Source organism: Lolium perenne, chromosome 7, assembly GCF_019359855.2.
Source record: "Lolium perenne isolate Kyuss_39 chromosome 7, Kyuss_2.0, whole genome shotgun sequence".
Lineage (NCBI taxonomy): Eukaryota > Viridiplantae > Streptophyta > Magnoliopsida > Poales > Poaceae > Lolium > Lolium perenne.
In genome coordinates, this window is record NC_067250.2 from 22,067,292 (window position 1) to 22,090,453 (window position 23,162).

The 23,162-nt window shown below is 43.6% G+C and overlaps 2 long non-coding RNA genes across 2 annotated transcripts; both read right to left on the reverse strand.

Annotated features, from left to right (window-relative positions):
* Nucleotides 1-207: 207 nt before the first annotated feature.
* LOC127318126 (uncharacterized) lies at nt 208-2,638 on the reverse strand. The gene is made up of 3 exons (XR_007861681.2): nt 2,380-2,638; nt 2,041-2,273; nt 208-1,383 (listed from the first exon to the last, which is right to left on the reverse strand). It is a non-coding gene; the product is annotated as an uncharacterized lncRNA (long non-coding RNA).
* Nucleotides 2,639-5,078: 2,440 nt separating this feature from the next.
* LOC139833200 (uncharacterized) lies at nt 5,079-7,503 on the reverse strand. Its single transcript, XR_011748529.1, has 3 exons — nt 7,245-7,503; nt 6,906-7,138; nt 5,079-6,248 (listed from the first exon to the last, which is right to left on the reverse strand). It is a non-coding gene; the product is annotated as an uncharacterized lncRNA (long non-coding RNA).
* Nucleotides 7,504-23,162: the final 15,659 nt, after the last annotated feature.

Consider the following 23,162-nt stretch of genomic DNA (forward strand, 5'->3'; position numbering starts at 1 on the left):
AACTCCTTGTCGCATACTCCTGCTACTCCCAACTATGATTCTCACATCACATCCTAATGTCTACTCCATTTTTCTAAGGTCGCGATCCTACAGTCAACACACTGCTCTGATACCATCTGAAGCGACACGACCCGATAAGGTTGAGTGTCTCTGTGTATAGTGCTAATCCCTGGATCGGTTCACCAGCACACACAGTTTCCATAGGTATCAAAGTAACAAGTGCATCATTAATTAACAAATGATCCAGAATATTCATTTATTACAACTTTGCATAGCACAAAGCTAGCTCAAATAGAGTATCAAAACAACGGAAGCAAATAACGGTAAAATGAGGCTCCATCCTTCAATGCGCCACAGGCGAACAGAGTTGAGTGGAGACTCGCGACCTAGTCGATCACTCAGAATAATAACCTGCAACATAAAAGGTTACAGCCACGAGTGGTCAATACATTTTGGAATTGTATTGGCAAGGGTGCTTATTTGGCAAGGTAGAGTTCAAGGCAAATTTGCATAAAGCGATAGTTTTATCCTATCATTTTATAAAACAATTTTATTTTCAAAACTAGAACATGGACACGCTGATAGACATCAGGTGCTCCTACCCAATTGTTCAACCACAAATTTTAGTAATTATGAAATAGGGATGAGTGAGAAATTGTCATAGCTCCTAGTCTAATTGCTCAAATTGTCCGTAACCGGGGACACGGCTAAGTACTCAGATTTTACACTCTCGAGAGGTTTGTGTTCTTTACCCGTATGACCCAGACAGCCCACGTTTACCAGTACACGCATTTTGTGTAAAGGTTGGAAGAAGTCCAAGCCGAAGCCTTTGGAGAAGTAGTAGAACAAACCGCCCACGTGCCGTACCAACCTACACTATTCTACATCTCTGGCCACGATGGATTTGAACTACCACAACCTACTAAGCTCAGTCATAGCCCATATCAACAGACATACGGTAACACACGTAAGCATTCAAACAAGTCACCAATCTATTTCTCTTATACCCTAGGCGGCAATCCCCACCATGACGAAGACTCGATGACCCAATCAATGCCAATCCGCCTAGGTAGTTCATTAATTAAAGTTGTTTTCAATTATAACAAAATATAGCTACTACTCAATAAATTTTAAAGATGAATTCCCACCCCGTTTACTGAGCTAGCTAAGCAATTCTACAACGATGGCGACAAAGGAGTGACACAAGGGGACACAACATAGGAGCAAAGCAAAGCGGAAAAACAATTTTCCTACACATGCAAACTACATAAAACAATCTACAATGCATAGGAAAACAATAGGACTTTTATGAACACCACTTGCCTTAGTTGTTGAAGTTGTTCACGCACTCGTTGCAATCGCAGACGTTGCACTCCTCGCAGTCTACACGTAGTAATCATATTGCAATCAATAACAAAACAACCATAACATATGCAAACAACATGATGCATGATTATTTGATAAAAACCAAAAGGGTATCAGTATAGTCTCCTGATTATTAAAATATATATGATGCATGGGAAAATATTTAAATGCAAGGATTATTATTAGATTGCAATTTATAGAGTGCTAAGGGTTAAATTCGAATTACATAGATTGGTTTTGAAATTAACTTAAACAATTTCACAATTGTGTTCCCTGCACAGCTAACGAAATTTAGAAGCTAATGCAGAAAGAATCAACTAAATCGGATTTATAAAACTATAGTTATGTCAAAAATACTCTATTGGAGTGTTTTAAATTCACGAAATAAAATATACAGTAAACTTCTAATTTTATTGCATAATAAAATTCTACATGTTTTTCTGAATCCGTGGATATTTTATTTGCAAAAAACGGAGCTATAGATCTTTTTCTATGAATTTTTGAATACTGGATAGCTAGCAGATTAGTGTATGCGAAAATTCGAGTTTTTAACTGAAAACCAGACAGCGACGTGGCGCAATGCTATTGGACGGTACCCCTTCACACGGATCAGCAAAAACAGACCGTTGGATCTAATAAAGAACGGATGGACGAGATCTAATCTGAGAGGCTCACCGGAAAAGACAGGGATGTCCGGCGACGGTGGCTGTGGCGATCGGAAGTCGATGGTGACGGTGGTTCCGGCGAACTCCCGAGGCGGCGAAGTAGATGACGGTGTTCAGCTCCTCTTGGCGATCACGTCAGCGTCCTGGTCGTCGTCTTCCGCTTTCCGGAACATCGGTGAGGTATGGATGGAGACGTCGGTCTTTGGTGGAACTCCGGCGAGAAATCCCAGCGACTCCGGTGCTCTACAGATGGGGAAAAAGGTCAGGGCGACGGTGTACTGCAATAGCAAGAGCTTGGGACAAGAATTAGGGGCAGAGGTGGTCGAAATCGACAGAACCGAGCTCGCACCAAGCTCCAATGGCGGCGGAACTGAGATCGCAATCCGGTAGCCTGGAGCGATTTTGCTAGATTGTTTTGAGGGTTTCGGAGGAGGAGGTCGTGGGGTATTTATAGGGGGATTTTCGTGACGGAGGGGTCAAGAAACAGAACGAATCGGAGAGATTTTCCTGGGCAAAATCGGGCTTGAAACGAACTGTGAACGAACTCGTGTTCATCTGATTTCTGGCTGAGGTACGTGCTGACGTAAGGGCCCCACCGGTCAGAGAGAGAAAAATTAAGAAAAGGAAAGAGAAAGGGAAAGGAGCAGCGTGGGATTCACGTGCTGCTGCTACGCAGCTAGCTGCCTTGCTGGCCTGGCGCATACGCGCGTGTGTGCGGCGGTCGGCCGGTCGGCCGGCCGGTCGTATTCCTCTTTTTTTTCTATTCCTCTTTTTTTTCATATTCTACTTTCTCTTATAAAATTTAATTTACTAATCCGATTTGATTTAAACAAAAACATACATATTTGTAAAATCCCAAATATTATTTTAGAATGTTGTGAGACTATTTCTCTGTCGAAAGTAAATACTCAGAAATATTTTTTTGTAAGCTATTGCCTTAATAGCTATTTGAAAGATTTCAATTGGCAAGAATGATTTTTTTTCTTCAAATTATGCATGAATGCATGATGCAAAATCTAAATCTAAAACCTGGGATGTTACAGACTACCACCCTTAAAAGGAATCTCGTCCTCGAGATTCGAGAAGGCTAGAAAGAAAGGGTTTAGGTTCGGTATGACTACGGTGCTACCACCCTTAAAAGGATTTTGGCTAGGTCTCTTCTTCAATTTCCATTTTTCATGGGTCTCCTGCCTTGCATCAGTTTTTTGTTTATTCATCACACCTTCCAAGGGGGCTCACTTTTGATGCGATATATATTACTTATATCCAGGACTAATCTTGATATGAATGACTAAAATGCACTAGTATTGGAAGGTAACTGTGTTGTGAAGAGTTGATCAAAACTTACTAGCCACCCTCATGTTGATGTGGTTCACATGTCCTTCCTGGAGCTGAGTGGTCTCGTTCCCTTCATCCTTCTTCCTCTCAGGGCAATCGTTGGCATAGTGTCCATTCTTGTGGCACTTGAAGCACTCCACGAGACTAAGATCCCTTTTGATATACTCCTTATTGTTCCTCCCATTGGTATCTCCATGGTTATGGCCTTTACCTCTCTCTGATTTTTGATGGTTGTCACTTTTGTGGCCATTATGGTTGTGTCCATTGTGGTTGTTGTGTCCATTGCCTCCATTATTGTTGTATTCTGAATCTCCATTGCCATCATTAGTAGTGCGGGTCCTTTGATGTGGTCCCCGGTTGTAGCCATTGTGGTCGTGTTTCCTCTTGCGGTTCTCCATGCTCATATGCTTGGCTTCTACAACAACGGCCCTATCAAGCAATTCCTGATAGCTGTTGAACCTTATGGCCACAAGCTGAATGGATATTTCATCATTGAGCCCTCTCATGAACTCATCCTGCCTCTTAGCATCAGTAGCCACATCATCAGGAGCGTAACGAGCCAACTTGTTGAAGAGATCACCATACTCACTCACAGTGTGTGCTCCTTGGCGCAAGTCACGAAACTCACGTCTCTTCAGTGTCATGGCTCCAGCTGCAACATGGGCAGTACGGAAGGCTCCTTGGAATTGATCCCAAGTAATAGCATCTATATCAGGATAAGAAACCTGATAGTTGTCCCACCATTCAGCAGCAGAACCTTCTAGTTGATGTGCAGCCAATCGCACTCTCTCAGCTCCCTGGGCTTGGACAGTATCCAACTTCTTGTTGGTAGTACGGAGCCAATCATCAGCCGCGATAGGCTCAGAAGTGCTTGAAAAGGTTGGGGGGTTCAACCTCAAAAAGCGAGTCAAACGGTCTTGCTGCGGTGGATTATTGTTGTTGTTGTTGTTGGCCATAAACTGTGTCATCATTTGCATCAGCTGCGCTTGAGCGGTCATCATCTGTTGCATCTCCGGGTCACGTCGAGGAGGCATCTGTTTGGCTAGCATAGATGAGAATAGATGGAAAAGGACTAAGGGAAATACTACCCATGCATAGCACTATCAAAGGAACACTTAGAAATCATCACACAAGCAATCCAATCATCTTAAAATACCCTTTGAAAATTGAGTACAAATAATTTCGAAAATTTGTTCAAGACATTTGTATTTTGAAGTAAGTTTTATTTGTAGTTGTCGTGAAAACAAGAGGAAGAAGACAACTCACAAATCAAACAATTCAACGCATCTATCACTAAGCGTATTAGAATCTTGGTTCTAAGGGTCATCATCAATCTTCAATGTCTTCATATATGCTTCGTCTTTCCCGAAAGAAGTAGTCGAAGGTGCAAGTAGTCCAAAATGGTTTGATACGTCATGGTTGAGACTTCATAGTTGGAATGGGGGATAACCATCTACTAATTTGAATAGACGAGAGTGTGAGAAAAATGATATAGAGAACACTACATACAAGAAAAAGAAAGTGGAGAAGATAGAATTTTTTTTCAATTCCTAATGTCTACTCCATTTTTCTAAGGTCGCGATCCTACAGTCAACACACTGCTCTGATACCATCTGAAGCGACACGACCCGATAAGGTTGAGTGTCTCTGTGTATAGTGCTAATCCCTGGATCGGTTCACCAGCACACACAGTTTCCATAGGTATCAAAGTAACAAGTGCATCATTAATTAACAAATGATCCAGAATATTCATTTATTACAACTTTGCATAGCACAAAGCTAGCTCAAATAGAGTATCAAAACAACGGAAGCAAATAACGGTAAAATGAGGCTCCATCCTTCAATGCGCCACAGGCGAACAGAGTTGAGTGGAGACTCGCGACCTAGTCGATCACTCAGAATAATAACCTGCAACATAAAAGGTTACAGCCACGAGTGGTCAATACATTTTGGAATTGTATTGGCAAGGGTGCTTATTTGGCAAGGTAGAGTTCAAGGCAAATTTGCATAAAGCGATAGTTTTATCCTATCATTTTATAAAACAATTTTATTTTCAAAACTAGAACATGGACACGCTGATAGACATCAGGTGCTCCTACCCAATTGTTCAACCACAAATTTTAGTAATTATGAAATAGGGATGAGTGAGAAATTGTCATAGCTCCTAGTCTAATTGCTCAAATTGTCCGTAACCGGGGACACGGCTAAGTACTCAGATTTTACACTCTCGAGAGGTTTGTGTTCTTTACCCGTATGACCCAGACAGCCCACGTTTACCAGTACACGCATTTTGTGTAAAGGTTGGAAGAAGTCCAAGCCGAAGCCTTTGGAGAAGTAGTAGAACAAACCGCCCACGTGCCGTACCAACCTACACTATTCTACATCTCTGGCCACGATGGATTTGAACTACCACAACCTACTAAGCTCAGTCATAGCCCATATCAACAGACATACGGTAACACACGTAAGCATTCAAACAAGTCACCAATCTATTTCTCTTATACCCTAGGCGGCAATCCCCACCATGACGAAGACTCGATGACCCAATCAATGCCAATCCGCCTAGGTAGTTCATTAATTAAAGTTGTTTTCAATTATAACAAAATATAGCTACTACTCAATAAATTTTAAAGATGAATTCCCACCCCGTTTACTGAGCTAGCTAAGCAATTCTACAACGATGGCGACAAAGGAGTGACACAAGGGGACACAACATAGGAGCAAAGCAAAGCGGAAAAACAATTTTCCTACACATGCAAACTACATAAAACAATCTACAATGCATAGGAAAACAATAGGACTTTTATGAACACCACTTGCCTTAGTTGTTGAAGTTGTTCACGCACTCGTTGCAATCGCAGACGTTGCACTCCTCGCAGTCTACACGTAGTAATCATATTGCAATCAATAACAAAACAACCATAACATATGCAAACAACATGATGCATGATTATTTGATAAAAACCAAAAGGGTATCAGTATAGTCTCCTGATTATTAAAATATATATGATGCATGGGAAAATATTTAAATGCAAGGATTATTATTAGATTGCAATTTATAGAGTGCTAAGGGTTAAATTCGAATTACATAGATTGGTTTTGAAATTAACTTAAACAATTTCACAATTGTGTTCCCTGCACAGCTAACGAAATTTAGAAGCTAATGCAGAAAGAATCAACTAAATCGGATTTATAAAACTATAGTTATGTCAAAAATACTCTATTGGAGTGTTTTAAATTCACGAAATAAAATATACAGTAAACTTCTAATTTTATTGCATAATAAAATTCTACATGTTTTTCTGAATCCGTGGATATTTTATTTGCAAAAAACGGAGCTATAGATCTTTTTCTATGAATTTTTGAATACTGGATAGCTAGCAGATTAGTGTATGCGAAAATTCGAGTTTTTAACTGAAAACCAGACAGCGACGTGGCGCAATGCTATTGGACGGTACCCCTTCACACGGATCAGCAAAAACAGACCGTTGGATCTAATAAAGAACGGATGGACGAGATCTAATCTGAGAGGCTCACCGGAAAAGACAGGGATGTCCGGCGACGGTGGCTGTGGCGATCGGAAGTCGATGGTGACGGTGGTTCCGGCGAACTCCCGAGGCGGCGAAGTAGATGACGGTGTTCAGCTCCTCTTGGCGATCACGTCAGCGTCCTGGTCGTCGTCTTCCGCTTTCCGGAACATCGGTGAGGTATGGATGGAGACGTCGGTCTTTGGTGGAACTCCGGCGAGAAATCCCAGCGACTCCGGTGCTCTACAGATGGGGAAAAAGGTCAGGGCGACGGTGTACTGCAATAGCAAGAGCTTGGGACAAGAATTAGGGGCAGAGGTGGTCGAAATCGACAGAACCGAGCTCGCACCAAGCTCCAATGGCGGCGGAACTGAGATCGCAATCCGGTAGCCTGGAGCGATTTTGCTAGATTGTTTTGAGGGTTTCGGAGGAGGAGGTCGTGGGGTATTTATAGGGGGATTTTCGTGACGGAGGGGTCAAGAAACAGAACGAATCGGAGAGATTTTCCTGGGCAAAATCGGGCTTGAAACGAACTGTGAACGAACTCGTGTTCATCTGATTTCTGGCTGAGGTACGTGCTGACGTAAGGGCCCCACCGGTCAGAGAGAGAAAAATTAAGAAAAGGAAAGAGAAAGGGAAAGGAGCAGCGTGGGATTCACGTGCTGCTGCTACGCAGCTAGCTGCCTTGCTGGCCTGGCGCATACGCGCGTGTGTGCGGCGGTCGGCCGGTCGGCCGGCCGGTCGTATTCCTCTTTTTTTTCTATTCCTCTTTTTTTTCATATTCTACTTTCTCTTATAAAATTTAATTTACTAATCCGATTTGATTTAAACAAAAACATACATATTTGTAAAATCCCAAATATTATTTTAGAATGTTGTGAGACTATTTCTCTGTCGAAAGTAAATACTCAGAAATATTTTTTTGTAAGCTATTGCCTTAATAGCTATTTGAAAGATTTCAATTGGCAAGAATGATTTTTTTTCTTCAAATTATGCATGAATGCATGATGCAAAATCTAAATCTAAAACCTGGGATGTTACATGTTTTTCTTTTAAGTTAAAGGTAAGAAACCATTCATGTTTTTTCGTTATGTTCAAGGTAAGAAATATTTCATGCCAAGAAACCGTTAAAAACTCCTTTCATTCCTAGCAGCAAAATGAAAATGCAACATGTACAACCTCCGCAACAAGTTATTTTCTCCACTGCATATGAGTATGAATTTTACACCAACCTTACAAGCTCCAAACCAGAAAGCAGGTATTGTTCGAACGTCTACATATGTAATCTAATTATTCACATGAGTTACATGTAATTTTCGTATAAAATATAGTTGTTTTACAATCATCTTCTTTTTATTTTCACAGGCCACAGATTTTTAAATTAAAAGAGTATGGGTAGATCGGACAACGTTGTCACTATCTATGAACCAAGTTGGTTGGATTGACCCCTGTGTAATAGATTGTTATGGAATGTTAACTACAACTAAGAAGAATCATCATAGAAAAGAAGGAAAATTTGGTGAGAAAAACATTCTCATGCATGTTGTTATAAAAGAAGTCACGGTTTGTTTCATCTGACCTAATCATATGCCACATAACATTTTTCCCTCTCTTATTGGATGAATTCCAATTTATTTTTTCTTCTTTATTCCATGTACCTTCATACAGAAGTTACTGATGGATCCCAACCTGGATTGTTTTGATCCAGAATATAAAGGATTTTCTCCCTAGATTATGTTGGCTACAGATTGGAAAATGCAGGACTCGTACAGAAAAGCCTCCTTCAATTTTCTCATAATGTATCATTTTAATGTTCTTCAACTCTACTATATGCAGGTACACATTCTGTGTCCAATTGGAAAACAGTGGATACTTATTGTCGTAAACTTTAAATCATTTGATGAACTAAATCCTGATTATGCAGTAGAAAAGTTCTCTACAGTAGTTAACACTCTGATATTCAATTTCAAACAACTATTTGTGAAATCTTACCCTGGTTGCTTCAAGTTCAACATACATGACTTTAGTGTTAAGTATGTTCATGTGCGTAAACAAAACTTTAGGTGATTACCATTCATGCTATCTTATCTTAAACACTATTGCTTATATTTTTCCTATACATAAGCTTATCAGGGCATTGCCATTTTTTCCTTGAGCGCAGATATGACTCTGGAATTTTTGTATCTAATACATGAGATGCTACAATGGAGTTGAAGTAAAAAAAAATCTCAAATGTAAGTTATTCTTCCATTAGAAATTTCTACTTCATGTTCCATTTTTGGTATGTTTTTAAAATACATATTTGATGTTTCTAAAATACAATAGAAAATCTGGAATTCTTAATCGCAATCTTTTTTATAATTTCTAATCTGCATATATGTTTCAATAAAGGTTGACTTGCAAGCAATGCGCGAAAAAGTCTCATGCAAGCTAGTGATAAACAAATTTAATGAGCAACAGGTGCCAATAGCACGAGATTTCATTTCGAAGCATGTAAGTATAGTTAATTCTTAGTTAGCTATCCTTTCTATGCACTGACCATATAAAAACATACCCACAACACAAGAATTCATTTCTGTAAATTGTATTTATTCTTTCATAGGCTCCGCATCTTCTCCATTGATTAAGTTACCATTTTATTCAAGGAGACAGATGATGTATTAAATTTGTAAGTCTCTTCAAGTTACTATTTTCCAATTGAATTTTATTCGGTCATTACAAATATATGATTTTTTCAAAATGTTTATGCATTTTCTCTATTGCATTTTTTTCAGAGATTTCAGGATCAAGGAAGAAGAGAAACATATGATTGACAAATGAGATCTTATACTGTGTTGAACAAAGTCTTTTGTCGAGTTCCTTTTTAAGTGGGATTATTTTCTTTTAAATGAATTGTGGGTGACCTACATAAGTATATACCATATTTTTTTAGCCGGAAGGAGCACTTTCTCTGGCTTTTTGACCTTATGTTTTATGTTTCCTGATGGGGCATTTTTCGATTCCCTATACTTTTGATGTTGTGATAGCTGAATTTACAAGTTACTTGAACTTGAATTACTTTTCTACTTCTTACTGTCTTTCCCCTGTTCCTACCAATGATTATTTTCTCTGTGCACAACCTGTCCTTTTCTTTGAATATACGCATGCATCCCTTTTTTAAGAAACAATATCTGAAAATAAAAGGCATGCATCATACCCAGCAAAAATAGAATGAAAGAATGCTTAATTTTAGCCGGAAGGGACAAGATGGACTATGTTTCAGTGAGCAAGTCGAATTTTTGTAGCGGGAAGCTGAACTGCTTCGTGCTTAGAAAGAATCTATTCAGTACCGAAATAATACAAATTTTTGTAATAGTTTCTGTGACTGCTTCATATATTCAGAAAAGTGCTCCGAACTGAAACATTGCTGGTGGGAGATCGAACTCGTGACTGCTTCGTAGATTCAGAAGCAGCGAACTGAAAAAAGCCGGACGGAATCGTGGGCCGGGCCCAACAACGACCAGGTGTGCGGCTCGTCGCTCGCCACCGACCAGGTCGGTGTAAAGCACGGCAAAACCTATACACCGACCAGGTCGGTGGCTACCGGCCACCGCACACCCCCTGGTCGGGTATGGGCCAGGCCCATTTATGGCTGTTTAGCCTCGTTTTTTTTTTCTTTTTTATCTTTTCTGGTTTCTTTTTTCTGTTTTCTGTCTTCTTTTCTTTTTTCTGTTTTCGGTTTTGTTTATATTTTTTTTAATTCAAAAATTTTGATTTTTAAAAATTATTCAAATTGAGAAAATATTTAAATTAAAAAATGTTCAAATTTGAAAACTGTTTAAATTTGAAAACCGTTCAAATTCGAAATCCGTTCAAATAAAATTGTTCAAATATGAAAATCGCTCAAATCAAAAAATCGTTCAAATTCGAAATTTGTTCATATTAAAAAATCGTTCAATTTTGAAAATTATTCGAGTTAAAAAATTGTTCAAATTTCGAATTTTGAAAAATATTCAAATCCAAAAAATGTTCAAATTTAAAAACTGTTTTACTTTTAGAAAACTGTTCAAATTTTATGAAAAACTTTTTCTCGAAAAAAGTTTTTAAAAGTGTTAGATTTTAAAAAACGAAAATATAAACAGAAAAGAAAAAACAGAAAAGAAGGAAGAAAAAGGAAAAAAAACTCACCTGATGCAATGTGCCGCGGCCCACTAAATTACTGGATCGTGGGGGGTGTGCGGTGCCTTCCACCCACCGACCAGGTCGGTGGCGAGGAACTCCCGTAAAGCACCCCCCACGAGCAGCGGCCGTCTCGGTCGGCCAAATGGGCCAGAATGGGCCAAGCGGCGGTGAGGCTGCTGCCGCACGCGGGCTGTCTCCCGGCCGGGTTGGGCTGGTGCGGCTCGGGCCGGCCCAACTCGGTCGGTTTTGCCTTTTTTTATCCTATTCTATTTCTCTTGTTTTGTTTCTCACATAAGAACCGTAGCTCCGAATTTGCTCAAATTTGTTTCTAAAATTTTGTAAAAATAAGAGGGTTGCTTTGGCACTAGAGTAGAAATGTTTTGAACAAATTTGAATGTTAAATAAAATAAAATAGCACATAGGCCATTTAATAACACATAGATGATTTAGGGTTTTTGGGGTTTGACCACTTGTGTTTGTTATTTCATGTGATGCACTTAAATGCACGGATGATATGAATGAATGAAAATTTTATGTTTTGAAAATACTTTGAAAAAAAATTATTTGGAAACCAACATTTTGCAAAATACTTTTAAATAACTCCAAAAAGTTTTAATTCTTTGTGAATTTTCAATCAATTTCAAACAATCAAACAATTAATTTATTTTTATTTTACATTCCGGAATTTAAAAAATTCCGGGATGTGACAGACTACCACCCTTAAAATAAATCTCGTCCCCGAGATTTGAAGAGGCTACAAAGAAAAGGTTTGGGTTCAGGTCTTCTAATAGGTTCATACTCATTATTGTTTTTCTTTCGAACATCTCCGAGGAGATTTTGGAGTTAACCTTGAGGTTTGAAAACGTTACACTAGACCATATGTGGTTATACCATCAAAGGTATCCATTCTTACGAGGGTACTCATCCCATGGGTATTATCATGTACTTGAGTATACTCGATCATGGGAACTCCTTATGATACCTTATCCAAATACCATCTCATGCGACATCTGGTGTAACTACATATATAATCCAGGGGTATGGTTTCTACCACCCTTAAAAGGAACTTTTGTAGGTAGTCTTAGGTCTTGGGTTTAGTCTAATCTCGTCTTGGATATGACTTGGCACATCCGAGGATATGACTTGACCCCAGGTCATCTTTTGAAAACATCTATGGCTTATGGCTTTTGAGTTGATATCCAATAGGCGACTGATTATTCACATATAGTGAACAACTCATCTCGTGAAATGACTTGAGTAGGCTTTTTCTCATGGTTGGGTTTCTAAACCATATGGGATGGCGGTTGAATTAATTTTGACAATGAGGGTCACTCTTGGGGTCAAACGGAAAACCAACATGTGTAAACTTCATGACATCCTCCATCTTTTACTTCTTGGTGTCTTCGACAGCTTTCCACCACTCATCATCTAGTGGCTAGATCTTAAAACTAAATGTAGTCCTAAGATTGGCAGCACTTTCCTACTATAAGGGTATAATATTTATCCGCCCTAGGGTTTAGGCTTATTCGCCGACATCTCTTTTGTAGGTATGTCTCTCTAGATTCGCAAGTCAATATTACGAAAGCGAATAACAAGAGTAGTAGGAATGGTGATCAATCCATCATGCACCCAAATCATTACTCCGTAATTGATTTATTGAATCTCACATTCTAACACTTGGTCAACCTCACAAGTTTGATAAAAACTTTCATAGAGAATTGAATCAATGTTTCAATCCCCATTATTGAATCGTTTTGAAAACATTTCTATCGATTCTTCGCTAGGGTTTTGCGTATCCCACATCTTATGCTTCTTCATATTGATAGGAAATATCAAGGTTGGTTTCCCTAGTGTTGTGTTCATGGCGGTTTGCCGAGAAAACATTTTCTTGGTTGGGTATAGATGAGAATAGATAGAAAGGTCTAAAGGATTAATTTCTACCCAAAAACATTATATCAAGGCAAAACATCTTACAAACAACTTCTAACAAGCATCAAGCAATATGTTTCATCAAACACAAACAAACTAGTATGGTCATACCTTAATTTGGTATGATCAATATTTTGTTAATTTATCGTTGGTTCGCTAAAAGAGAACTAATAGTGGTCTAGTCTATTTCTGTTTTGGATGTTTCAAGTTTCCATTCTACTCTTTCGGTGTATCTTCGTGTGTTGTGCAGTCTGCATCGAAGTCTTTCTTCAAATTCTGCATTGGTCTTCCATAAAATCCTTCTTGTTGAGTTGAAGAATATAACATGAAGCATTAGTCCATCACTTCAGGTACAATGTCATCCTCTCTACTTCATTGATGGTTTCATAAGGTAGGTCATCTAAGGTAAGAGGAAAACAATTTTGAAGATGAAGTAGATGAGAATACAAGAGGTTCAAAATCCAAACACCTTTTTATTTGAAATAGGATTAGAGAAAATTTTCATCCTAGGATCTTCCTATTTCTAATCCAAACCTAGGGTCTCGATCCTACAGGCAACACTATGCTCTGATACCATTCTATAGCACCCTACCTTTTAATAAATGTAAGATACCTGTGTATCTTGCTATTCCCGGGGTCACTGATAGCACACACATTACAAAATTGTTGCGGTCAGAAACCCACCGGCGAGCAGCGACGGGCAACACAGTAGAGCCGGGAACAACTTAGGGCTGCGGCTGGCCCTGGTCCCTCCGAGCGACGGCCCGCAAAGCCTCCGGCACGCACGTCCGATGCTGGTGCAAGGGCGTGCCACCTGACCTATACCTGGTCAGGAAGGTGATGGAGATGCCTCGCTTAGTTTCCTGCATGGCATACACGTAAACATTAAATACGAGCCTCGATCGGCTCTCAGGTTATCCTGTGAATCGGCTCAAAGAGCCGATCCACCCATGATTCGTACGAGGTGTACGAATATATGGTGGTCCTGCTTGATCAAGATAAAGCTAAAGCGACCTACGACGATTTAGGGTTTTCACCGCATAATCGGATCATCCTACTCACGATTGGGCCTCGCGGTCACGTACGGTGATCGTAAGCCGATCCTAGACAAGGCCTAAAAACCAACACGAGGTTGATCCCCGGAACATCCTGTCTAGGGCTAGCAAACTACATCCTACGCGTCGCTGGATCCTCCAACCCTTTGTAAGGCCTAACTATTGCAGATATTAAACTAATCCTTGAAGAACAAGGAGCAACCGTAACGGATCGGATCTACTAAATAATGATCAAGCGGGGTGCCGCCCCTACACCTAAGATAGGTGTAAGGGCGGCCAGATGTCTAAGGGTTGCACTACGACAGCATATGATACGAAGAACAATGCTAACCCTAACACATCTAAGATAACTACGTTGCTCGCCCTCAAAAAGGCTTCAGTACGAGCAACGCATGGCAACGAATAAACTTGTACTGCCTAGATCGCAAGATGCGATCTAGGCAGCATGATGCTTACCCGGAAGAAACCCTCGAGACGAAGGAGTTGGCGATGCGCCTAGATTGATTTGTGGTGAACGATGATTGTTGTTTATTCCATAAACCCTAGATACATATTTATAGTCCGTAGACTTTCTAACGTGGGAATAATCCCAACCGTGCACGAGGCAAACTCTAACTAACCGACACGTAATCTATTATGTTACAGATACACGGGCAAACTAGCCCAAACTTTGCATAACAGGCCGATTCACGTATTTCTTCCATGTATATTCTTCAAGTCCATCTTGATCGCGGCCCACCTCTGACTCGGTCAAATTCTGGTGATAACACATGCCCCCCTGGTTTTGGTATTGATAATTCCAAAATCACTCTGCTTTTTCTTCGTCGGGTCATGTCGTGGCAGAACCGTCGCAGTATCCTTCATCATGATGCCTTGCCTTCTCAACTTCTCCGCGTGACCTGGCAGTTTTTTTTTTTAGGCACCACTTCCTCGGAAACTGCTGTGGCATTGAATTTCCACTATATCCCCTTTTATTTAACCGCTCCAAACAGTTTGCTCCCGCATCCCCTTCGCATTAGCACTCCAAAAGCCCTCCTACGCCACCATGTCTTCTTCCTCCTCCGCTTCATCGGATCTTTCCACCCAGTCCTCCTCTTCCCGCGAGCCGACGCCGGAGCCGAACCCGGCGGAAGTCCATGCGGCCAACACCCGCCGTGCCATCGAGGCCGGGGAGGAATCCAGCCATGACTTCTCCGTCTGGTCAGAGGACGACAAGTCCTTGACCGACGGGGAAAGTGACCTCCGCTTCCTCGCAGACGGGGAAACGGAGGAGGAGAGCGATGACGATCGCTTCTCCTGCGACGACTTCACCTCTCCCGAGGAGGAGGAGGAGGAGAAGGAGGAGGAAGAGGAGGAGGACGACACCTCCTCCGACGAGCCGCCGGCCAAACGGTTCTCCCGCCTGGCCGGGGAACTCTCAGCTGACTTCGAGCGGCGACGATGACGACGCCGACGAGGAGGATGAGGACAATGAGGGCCCGGCCGGCGGCCGCTGGAGCAGCGACGACGAGCCCGCCGGGAGTAGCGCCGACAGCGGCGACGCCGGCGACGACGAGGGCAGCGACGGCCCGTAGATAGGACCATTAGCATAGGATCAGTAGTAGTAGACGGGGCAATGTATCCCCTAGTACTTCCTTTTGGGAGCAATCAGCTCTTTATGTAAGAAATCTTGCTTATCAACGAAGAATTTCCCCAATTTGACTTTGCCGATTTCTCTTGAGCCAATTTAGCCGATTTCCCCTCATACTGATTTTGCCGATTTGTCCACTTAGCCAATGCTTAATGAGCCGATAGCAACGCATCGGTCCTTCACAAAACCATCCTTCGATTCTTCAGCTGATGCCCTTGAAATCTGGTGGATAATGTAGAGTTTTCAAGAAAGCCCTTAAATTTCTCCCACCAGCTCCAGCGATCCTCTTATGCGAGCATTCATCATTTTGTGAAGAAGGTTGTGACGAAGGATCAGCCGATGGTACCCCAATCGGCTCCTAAACAGAGCATCTACCAGGCGAGCTGCCCCCCGAGCCTTAATCAAGGCGAGAATATCGGTGAGGATGCACAAATCAGACCAAGGGCCTTGAACTCAAGCAATTGAGACAGCCACTATGCAGAAATCCTAATGAGCGTAGCTGAGACAGTGGCCAACTTAGCCAGGCCGACAGTAGATGCACCAGAGCCGATCACCTCTCTTCCCTTGAAAGCCGATATATTTCTTCTGACAGTACTGCTGAACTGGCATAAAGGGTTGAAAATCCTCGACGAGAAGGTTCAGGCACCAGAATCGGCCCAATGCAGCTGAGGAAGCTCTCATTGTTTACTCCCTCGAGGAAGCAGCAGGTCCCACAGCTGAACTGGACTTGGTGAAGATCCGCGCTTTGAACACACAGTAAATAGATCCTGTGTAGCCGCGTCTTGAACTAGAGTCGATGGCTGTGCATCGGCTTTGTTTCTTAGTTCTAAAGTCGATGTCCTTACATCGGCTGTATATCATGAAAAAAAAATTTTACTGGCCGATTTTTCTATCGGCCCCCAACATTTCACTGCACACATGCTCATCTGCACATGTTCACCTCACATGTTCACCTGATTAGGTGCCCCCCGAGCCGAATCTGTCAGGGAACTGCAGATATCGGCTCTGTAGTTAACCAAGGCACATGTATTTGCACGTCGGCTCTGGTAGGACCAATGTTGATTCTTCCTAACTCATCAGCCAACGTAAAACCGCTGCCCAGTAGATCAATGTCGAACACAAGCAGAATATGTGGTGAGGATAAATTTTGGCTGATTGCTGGAATCGGCCTCCATATTAATCGAAGCGCTCAATGAAGGTTTTGTAATGTTCCTTCATAGATCTTTGGGGCCGATCCCAAGGATCGGCCTCGCCACGTTTGCTCATCGGTTTGTTCTTGCTACACGGTCAGGCCAGTGGATAAGACCAGCCTAACCCTGCCCTTCGTCATGTCGATGCGCTCGCAGTCGTCCAAATTGATACCTGAGAGTGGCTCTTGGCCTGCTGTTTCCCAAGCGTTCATGCCAGCCGTTGAAATCTCAGCCGAGTCATCGGCCTGGACGACCTCTACCTCATCTCCATCCCACTGTATTACGCATTGGTGCATTGTGGAGGGAATGCAACAATTGGCGTGGATCCAATCTCTTCCTAGCAGAACAGCATAGGTGCTCTTGCTATCGACGATGAAGAACGTCGTAGGGATAGTTTTCCTTCCTACGGTCAGATCCACGTTCAGAACACCTTGTGCGTCAGACGCTTGGCCGTTGAAATCGCTCAATGTCACGTTGGTCTTGATCAGATCCGAGCTAGAGCGTCCCAACCGACGTAGCATAGAGTATGGCATAATGTTGACTGCCGCTCCGGTGTCCACCAGCATCTTGTTGACAGGCCTCCCATCGATATAACCTCGCAAGTACAGGGCCTTCAGATATCTGTAGCATCTTTCTCGTGGCTTCTCAAAGATAACTGGCCGTGGGCCGCAGTCAAGTTGTGCCACAGGTGCCTCGTCTAATCCTGGAGCACTGAACTCCGTAGGAAGGATGAATACCATGTTTGTGCCAGCCGATGTCTCATCATCGGCTTTCCTTTGCTTGGGGCGCCACACCATTTTTCGTGGTCGACCCTCTTCATCCAGGGTTCGCTGAATTTTCGCGGCCAGATCAGGCCACGCCTTCCTTAGCGTGTGCAGGTATAACCTTTCGGCTTCCTCCAAGCCGCGCAGTCGCTGAACCCTACGTTTTTGGGAACGGTTGAGTCCATCAGGGCACCACCTTGGCCGGTGGTACCGGTCTTCCTCTTCTTCCTCGTCTTCCAAATCCTCGAGGTCTTCCACCCGAGGGGACTCAGCGTGCTTGTTCCGAGGCGGGAGAGGCCCTAAGCGTTGAAACACGGACACGTTAGCTGCCTCCTTCTTCTTCTGGTTACATTCTGGACAATTGCCGATTGTAGGCAATCGGCTCATTCCTGAATCCCAGCAGTGTTTGAAGAAGGGGCAGTCCCAGTGCCTATCCTCGTCGTCTTGCTCCCTCGCTTTTTCCTTGGCACGGCGCTCGTACTCCTCCTCATCGCGATCATGCCGACGATGTCTCCTGGCGTCCCTAGCCAGACGGTCTCTATCATCATCGTCGCTGGATCGTCGGCGTTGGCTATATTGACTCACATACTTGTTGAGGAGGTGATCAGAGAGAGGTCGCTGATATCTTATGTTCTTCACTTCTCCCTCTGTGACGTAGCGCTTGCCATCGTGACGGAGCCGATCGCGTGGAGCGGCCTCCTCTGTGTCCTTGCTACGAGAGCAGCTGCCCTCGTCTCCATCCTTGCCAGAGTGGTGTCCAGGTCTTACCATGTTGATGTTGAATGAGGATCCTAGCTGGCAACCTTCAAGGTAAGTGCACTCCACCATGTTAACGGCGGGGAAGGGGTGGGTGTCGACCTTCATGGCGTACTGGTTGAAAATCAGACGTCCTTGTTCTATCGCCATTTGGATCTGCTGACGCCACACCCTGCAGTCGTTGGTGGCATGGGAGAGCGAGTTATGCCATTTGCAGTATGGCTTTCCGTTCAGCTCTGTCTGGTGGGGATTTTGAGGCCTTCGGGTATCTTCAATCGCTTTCCTTGAGTAGGAGGTCGAAGATTTGCTCCGTTTTAGTCACGTCAAAATCGAACCCTCTGGGCGGACCTGGTGGCTTTACCCATTTGCAGGACACGGGGGTTGCCCCCCGAGTCCATTCAGCCACTGCTACCTCTTGATCTCCCGCAGAGCCTTCGTCTTCATCTGCCTCAACCAGGACTACCGCCCGCTTGAATTTATCCTGGTACAAGTCCGGATGGCGCTGTTCATATGCTGACAGTTTCTGAACCATGTGCGCCAGTGAAGGATAGTCTGCTTGGGAGGCCATATCCTTGATTTGTGATGCAAGGCCCACCAGCCAACTCGATCGCTTCTTTTTCGCTCACACGAGCCGAATAACATCGGTTCCTCAGATTTCTGAAGCGCTGGACGTATTCTCGCCACAGTTTCTCCACGCTTCTGACGTATCTGTGCCAGATCGGCAAGACCAGACTCGGAAGCCTCTAAGTGGTACTGCATGTGGAACTGTTCTTCCAACTGCTTCCAAGTCCGGATCGAGTCTGGCGGCAACGAAGTGTACCACCCGAAAGCCGATCCCGTGAGGGACTGTGCGAAGAACCTCACGCGTAGTGGATCCGACGCTGAGGCCGTTCCTAGCTGTGCCAAATATCGGCTCACATGCTCGATGGAGCTGGAACCATCTGATCCATTGAATTTGGAGAAATCAGGGAGCCGATATTTGGGTGGTAGCGGGACCAACTCGTACTCGTCGGGGTACGGCTTGGAATAGCCGATTGTCCTCCTTTTCGGCACCATGCCGAACTGGTCTCTCAGTATAGTACTGATTTGATCCGCGGTGCTGGCTGTAGGAGTCGAACTCTGAAGATTCGCCGGAGTGGCATACTTAGCCAGCCATGCTTGCTTTTCCAGCTCTGAGCCAACTGCAGGAGCTGAGCTCTGGAGGTTCGTCGGAGTGGCATACTTAGCTAGCCACGTCTGCTTCTCAAGATCTGTCGCTGACGTTCCTCCTGCCTTTCCAGAAGTCCCTGCTATCGCGGCCTGGTTTGTGAGTGCCCAGTTACCGTAGTCTGGCACATATGTGCACATGTACCCGTGAGGGATCTCCTTAGGCGCCTCATGCAAGAACTGGCAGTCACTAGGGTCACCACCGATCTTGTAGACGACGAATGCCGGTGAATTCGGCACTTCTGGTGCTGCCAACGCAAATGGCGGCGGTGGACGGGACTGGAGTGGCATCTCTCCTTGGTATGTCCCGAGAGCTGGTCCTGACGGAGAGTACTGGTGCCTCATGATCTCCTGGATCACCCGAAGAGCGACACGCTCCAAAGTGTTCACCAGGTTCTCAGAGTGGCGGTGCAGCGAGTGAGCCACCATGTAGTTAATCTCCTGACGCAGGGACCTGGTGCGTTCCTCTGACGGGGCGGACAGGTCTATTCCATCGAGCGCACCATCAGGCGAGAACCCTTTCCACCTGATGCCATGTGAACGGGTTCTGTGAAAAGAGCCGATGAGGTCGGCTTTGAGGATCGCTTTGACCTCATCATACTTCTTCTTGAGCTCGTCGGTCAGATCCTCGTACGTGACTGGGGTGCCGTCCGCCATCTCAGATGTAGATGGCGATGTGGTTGATGTCGAAGATTGTCCCACCGGGCGTGCCAGAATGTGTTGCGGTCAGAAACCCACCGGCGAGCAGCGACGGGCAATATAGTAGAGCCGGGAACAACTTAGGGCTGCGGCTGGCCCTGGTCCCTCCGAGCGACGGCCCGCAAAGCCTCCGGCACGCACGTCCGATGCTGGTGCAAGGGCGTGCCACCTGACCTATACCTGGTCAGGAAGGTGATGGAGATGCCTCGCTTAGTTTCCTGCATGGCATACACGTAAACATTAAATACGAGCCTCGATCGGCTCTCAGGTTATCCTGTGAATCGGCTCAAAGAGCCGATCCACCCATGATTCGTACGAGGTGTACGAATATATGGTGGTCCTGCTTGATCAAGATAAAGCTAAAGCGACCTACGATGATTTAGGGTTTTCACCGCATAATCGGATCATCCTACTCACGATTGGGCCTCGCGGTCACGTACGGTGATCGTAAGCCGATCCTAGACAAAGCCTAAAAACCAACACGAGGTTGATCCCCGGAACATCCTGTCTAGGGCTAGCAAACTACACCCTACGCGTCACTGGATCCTCCAACCCTTTGTAAGGCCTAACTATTGCAGATATTAAACTAATCCTTGAAGAACAAGGAGCAACCGTAACGGATCGGATCTACTAAATAATGATCAAGCGGGGTGCCGCCCCTACACCTAAGATAGGTGTAAGGGCGGCCAGATGTCTAAGGGTTGCACTACGACAGCATATGATACGAAGAACAATGCTAACCCTAACACATCTAAGATAACTACGTTGCTCGCCATCAAAAAGGCTTCAGTACGAGCAACGCATGGCAACGAATAAACTTGTACTGCCTAGATCGCAAGATGCGATCTAGGCAGCATGATGCTTACCCGGAAGAAACCCTCGAGACGAAGGAGTTGGCGATGCGCCTAGATTGATTTGTGGTGAACGATGATTGTTGTTTATTCCATAAACCCTAGATACATATTTATAGTCCGTAGACTTTCTAACGTGGGAATAATCCCAACCGTGCACGAGGCAAACTCTAACTAACCGACACGTAATCTATTATGTTACAGATACACGGGCAAACTAGCCCAAACTTTGCATAACAGGCCGATTCACGTATTTCTTCCATGTATATTCTTCAAGTCCATCTTGATCGCGGCCCACCTCTGACTCGGTCAAATTCTGGTGATAACAAAAATATAGTAATCATTGCAATCGTATCAAATTACTACATCATTGATCCAGAGGGTAAAGTAAAACCTTACAAATTGCATAGTCACATGGACTAGCTCAACAATGTTCAGAACAAACACACCGGAATGTAGGTCATCAATGAGCCTTCATCATCTTTATGTGCCACAGGCAGACATGTTGGAATGTAGACTCGAGATCCTAATAGTACTCATCTTCCGAAGAACCTGCACGTTTGAATATGCAGCCCCACGAATGGAGGTCAGTACAATGATGTACTGGCAAATGACACTTATTTGGTGGCAGTTTTACACATGACTACCTACATGATATTTGGCTAGTGGAGTTTATTTTCATAAAGCCAATTTTATCCTATATTTATTTTAAAATAAAACAATTTTGAATTTTCGAAAAGGTTTTACACCAAAATGGGCACATGGTTAAATCCACCATGCACACCAAGTCGATATGACTCCCAAGTCACCACCACATACTATGGTTAAATCCGCCATGTACATAGCCCTGGGGTCACTCGACCGGGAAAATCCTCAGGTCACCACCACATACCATGGTTAAATCCACCATGTATGTAGCCCTGAGAAAATCCAGTCCTGAGATTGTTTCTACACAAGTTTCAATCATTCAGAAAAGGTGATGAGATTCTTCCGTACATTCCTTGTCCAGGAGCTCATATTGTCCGTAACCGGGGACACGGCTAAGATCTTAGGTTTAACTCTCGAGAGGTTGTGCACTTTCACCTTACGACCCATTCTACCCGGAGAGAAGAATGAGACAAGATCTTTCAAAAGGAGAATTCAACCATACCAGCTAGACCCGTTCCCCTTGGCCGTCGCCACATCTGAATGTCTAGCAAACAAGTTGAACCTCACAACTTAATTAATCCTGGCAGAGCCCATAATACCATAAGGCTGCACTGGAAGCTATCTAAACATAGACGACTTGGTATTCTCTTTGTTCCTGGGTGGCCAACCACGAGTGAAACTCACAGGCTTAAAACCCATCCCAGGTAATAAACCCCCACACGATCCCCTTGTTAAATCCACCAGGTGTGCGGTCCAGAGCAACCACTCTACATCTGCGAACTCTAAGGTGATAACCCCCACTTAAGTCCACTGGTTAAATCCACCAGGGCACGTGGTCCTGAGTAGCCGCCCACCAATCAATACCATTCCACCCAGGTGTTTCATTATGGTTGTTAATTTTTAGTTTTTAAAACACTCACAACCAAGTAATGAAACAACATTGACATTTTATATTGCAAAACGAAATAGCATCCTAGCAAGTATCTTGAGAGCGGCTTCACACTACTAGGTTTACTAAGCATAGCATATACACTTCACTTTTGAAAAACAAAACCTATCATGCATACTGGGTTTCGAAACACTAATGCATACTATAAAATAGATAGGATTTGAATGTCACTTGCCTTTTTGGTAATAGAAGATCGTTCACTTCTCTCAACATAACACGTCGCTCTTCACACGATCTATAAGATAAAATATAGCACAACATAAACACACCATTCAACAACAACAACAAAATCAAACAAGACAACAATCGGAAATCGCTCAATGGTACTAAGGTGGGTCATGAGGTTTGGCTTGCAAGATATGGTTTAATAGATTGGAAGGGTCATGTACTTAGAAAGGAAAAGATTATCCAAGTCAAATGCTTAGGAGG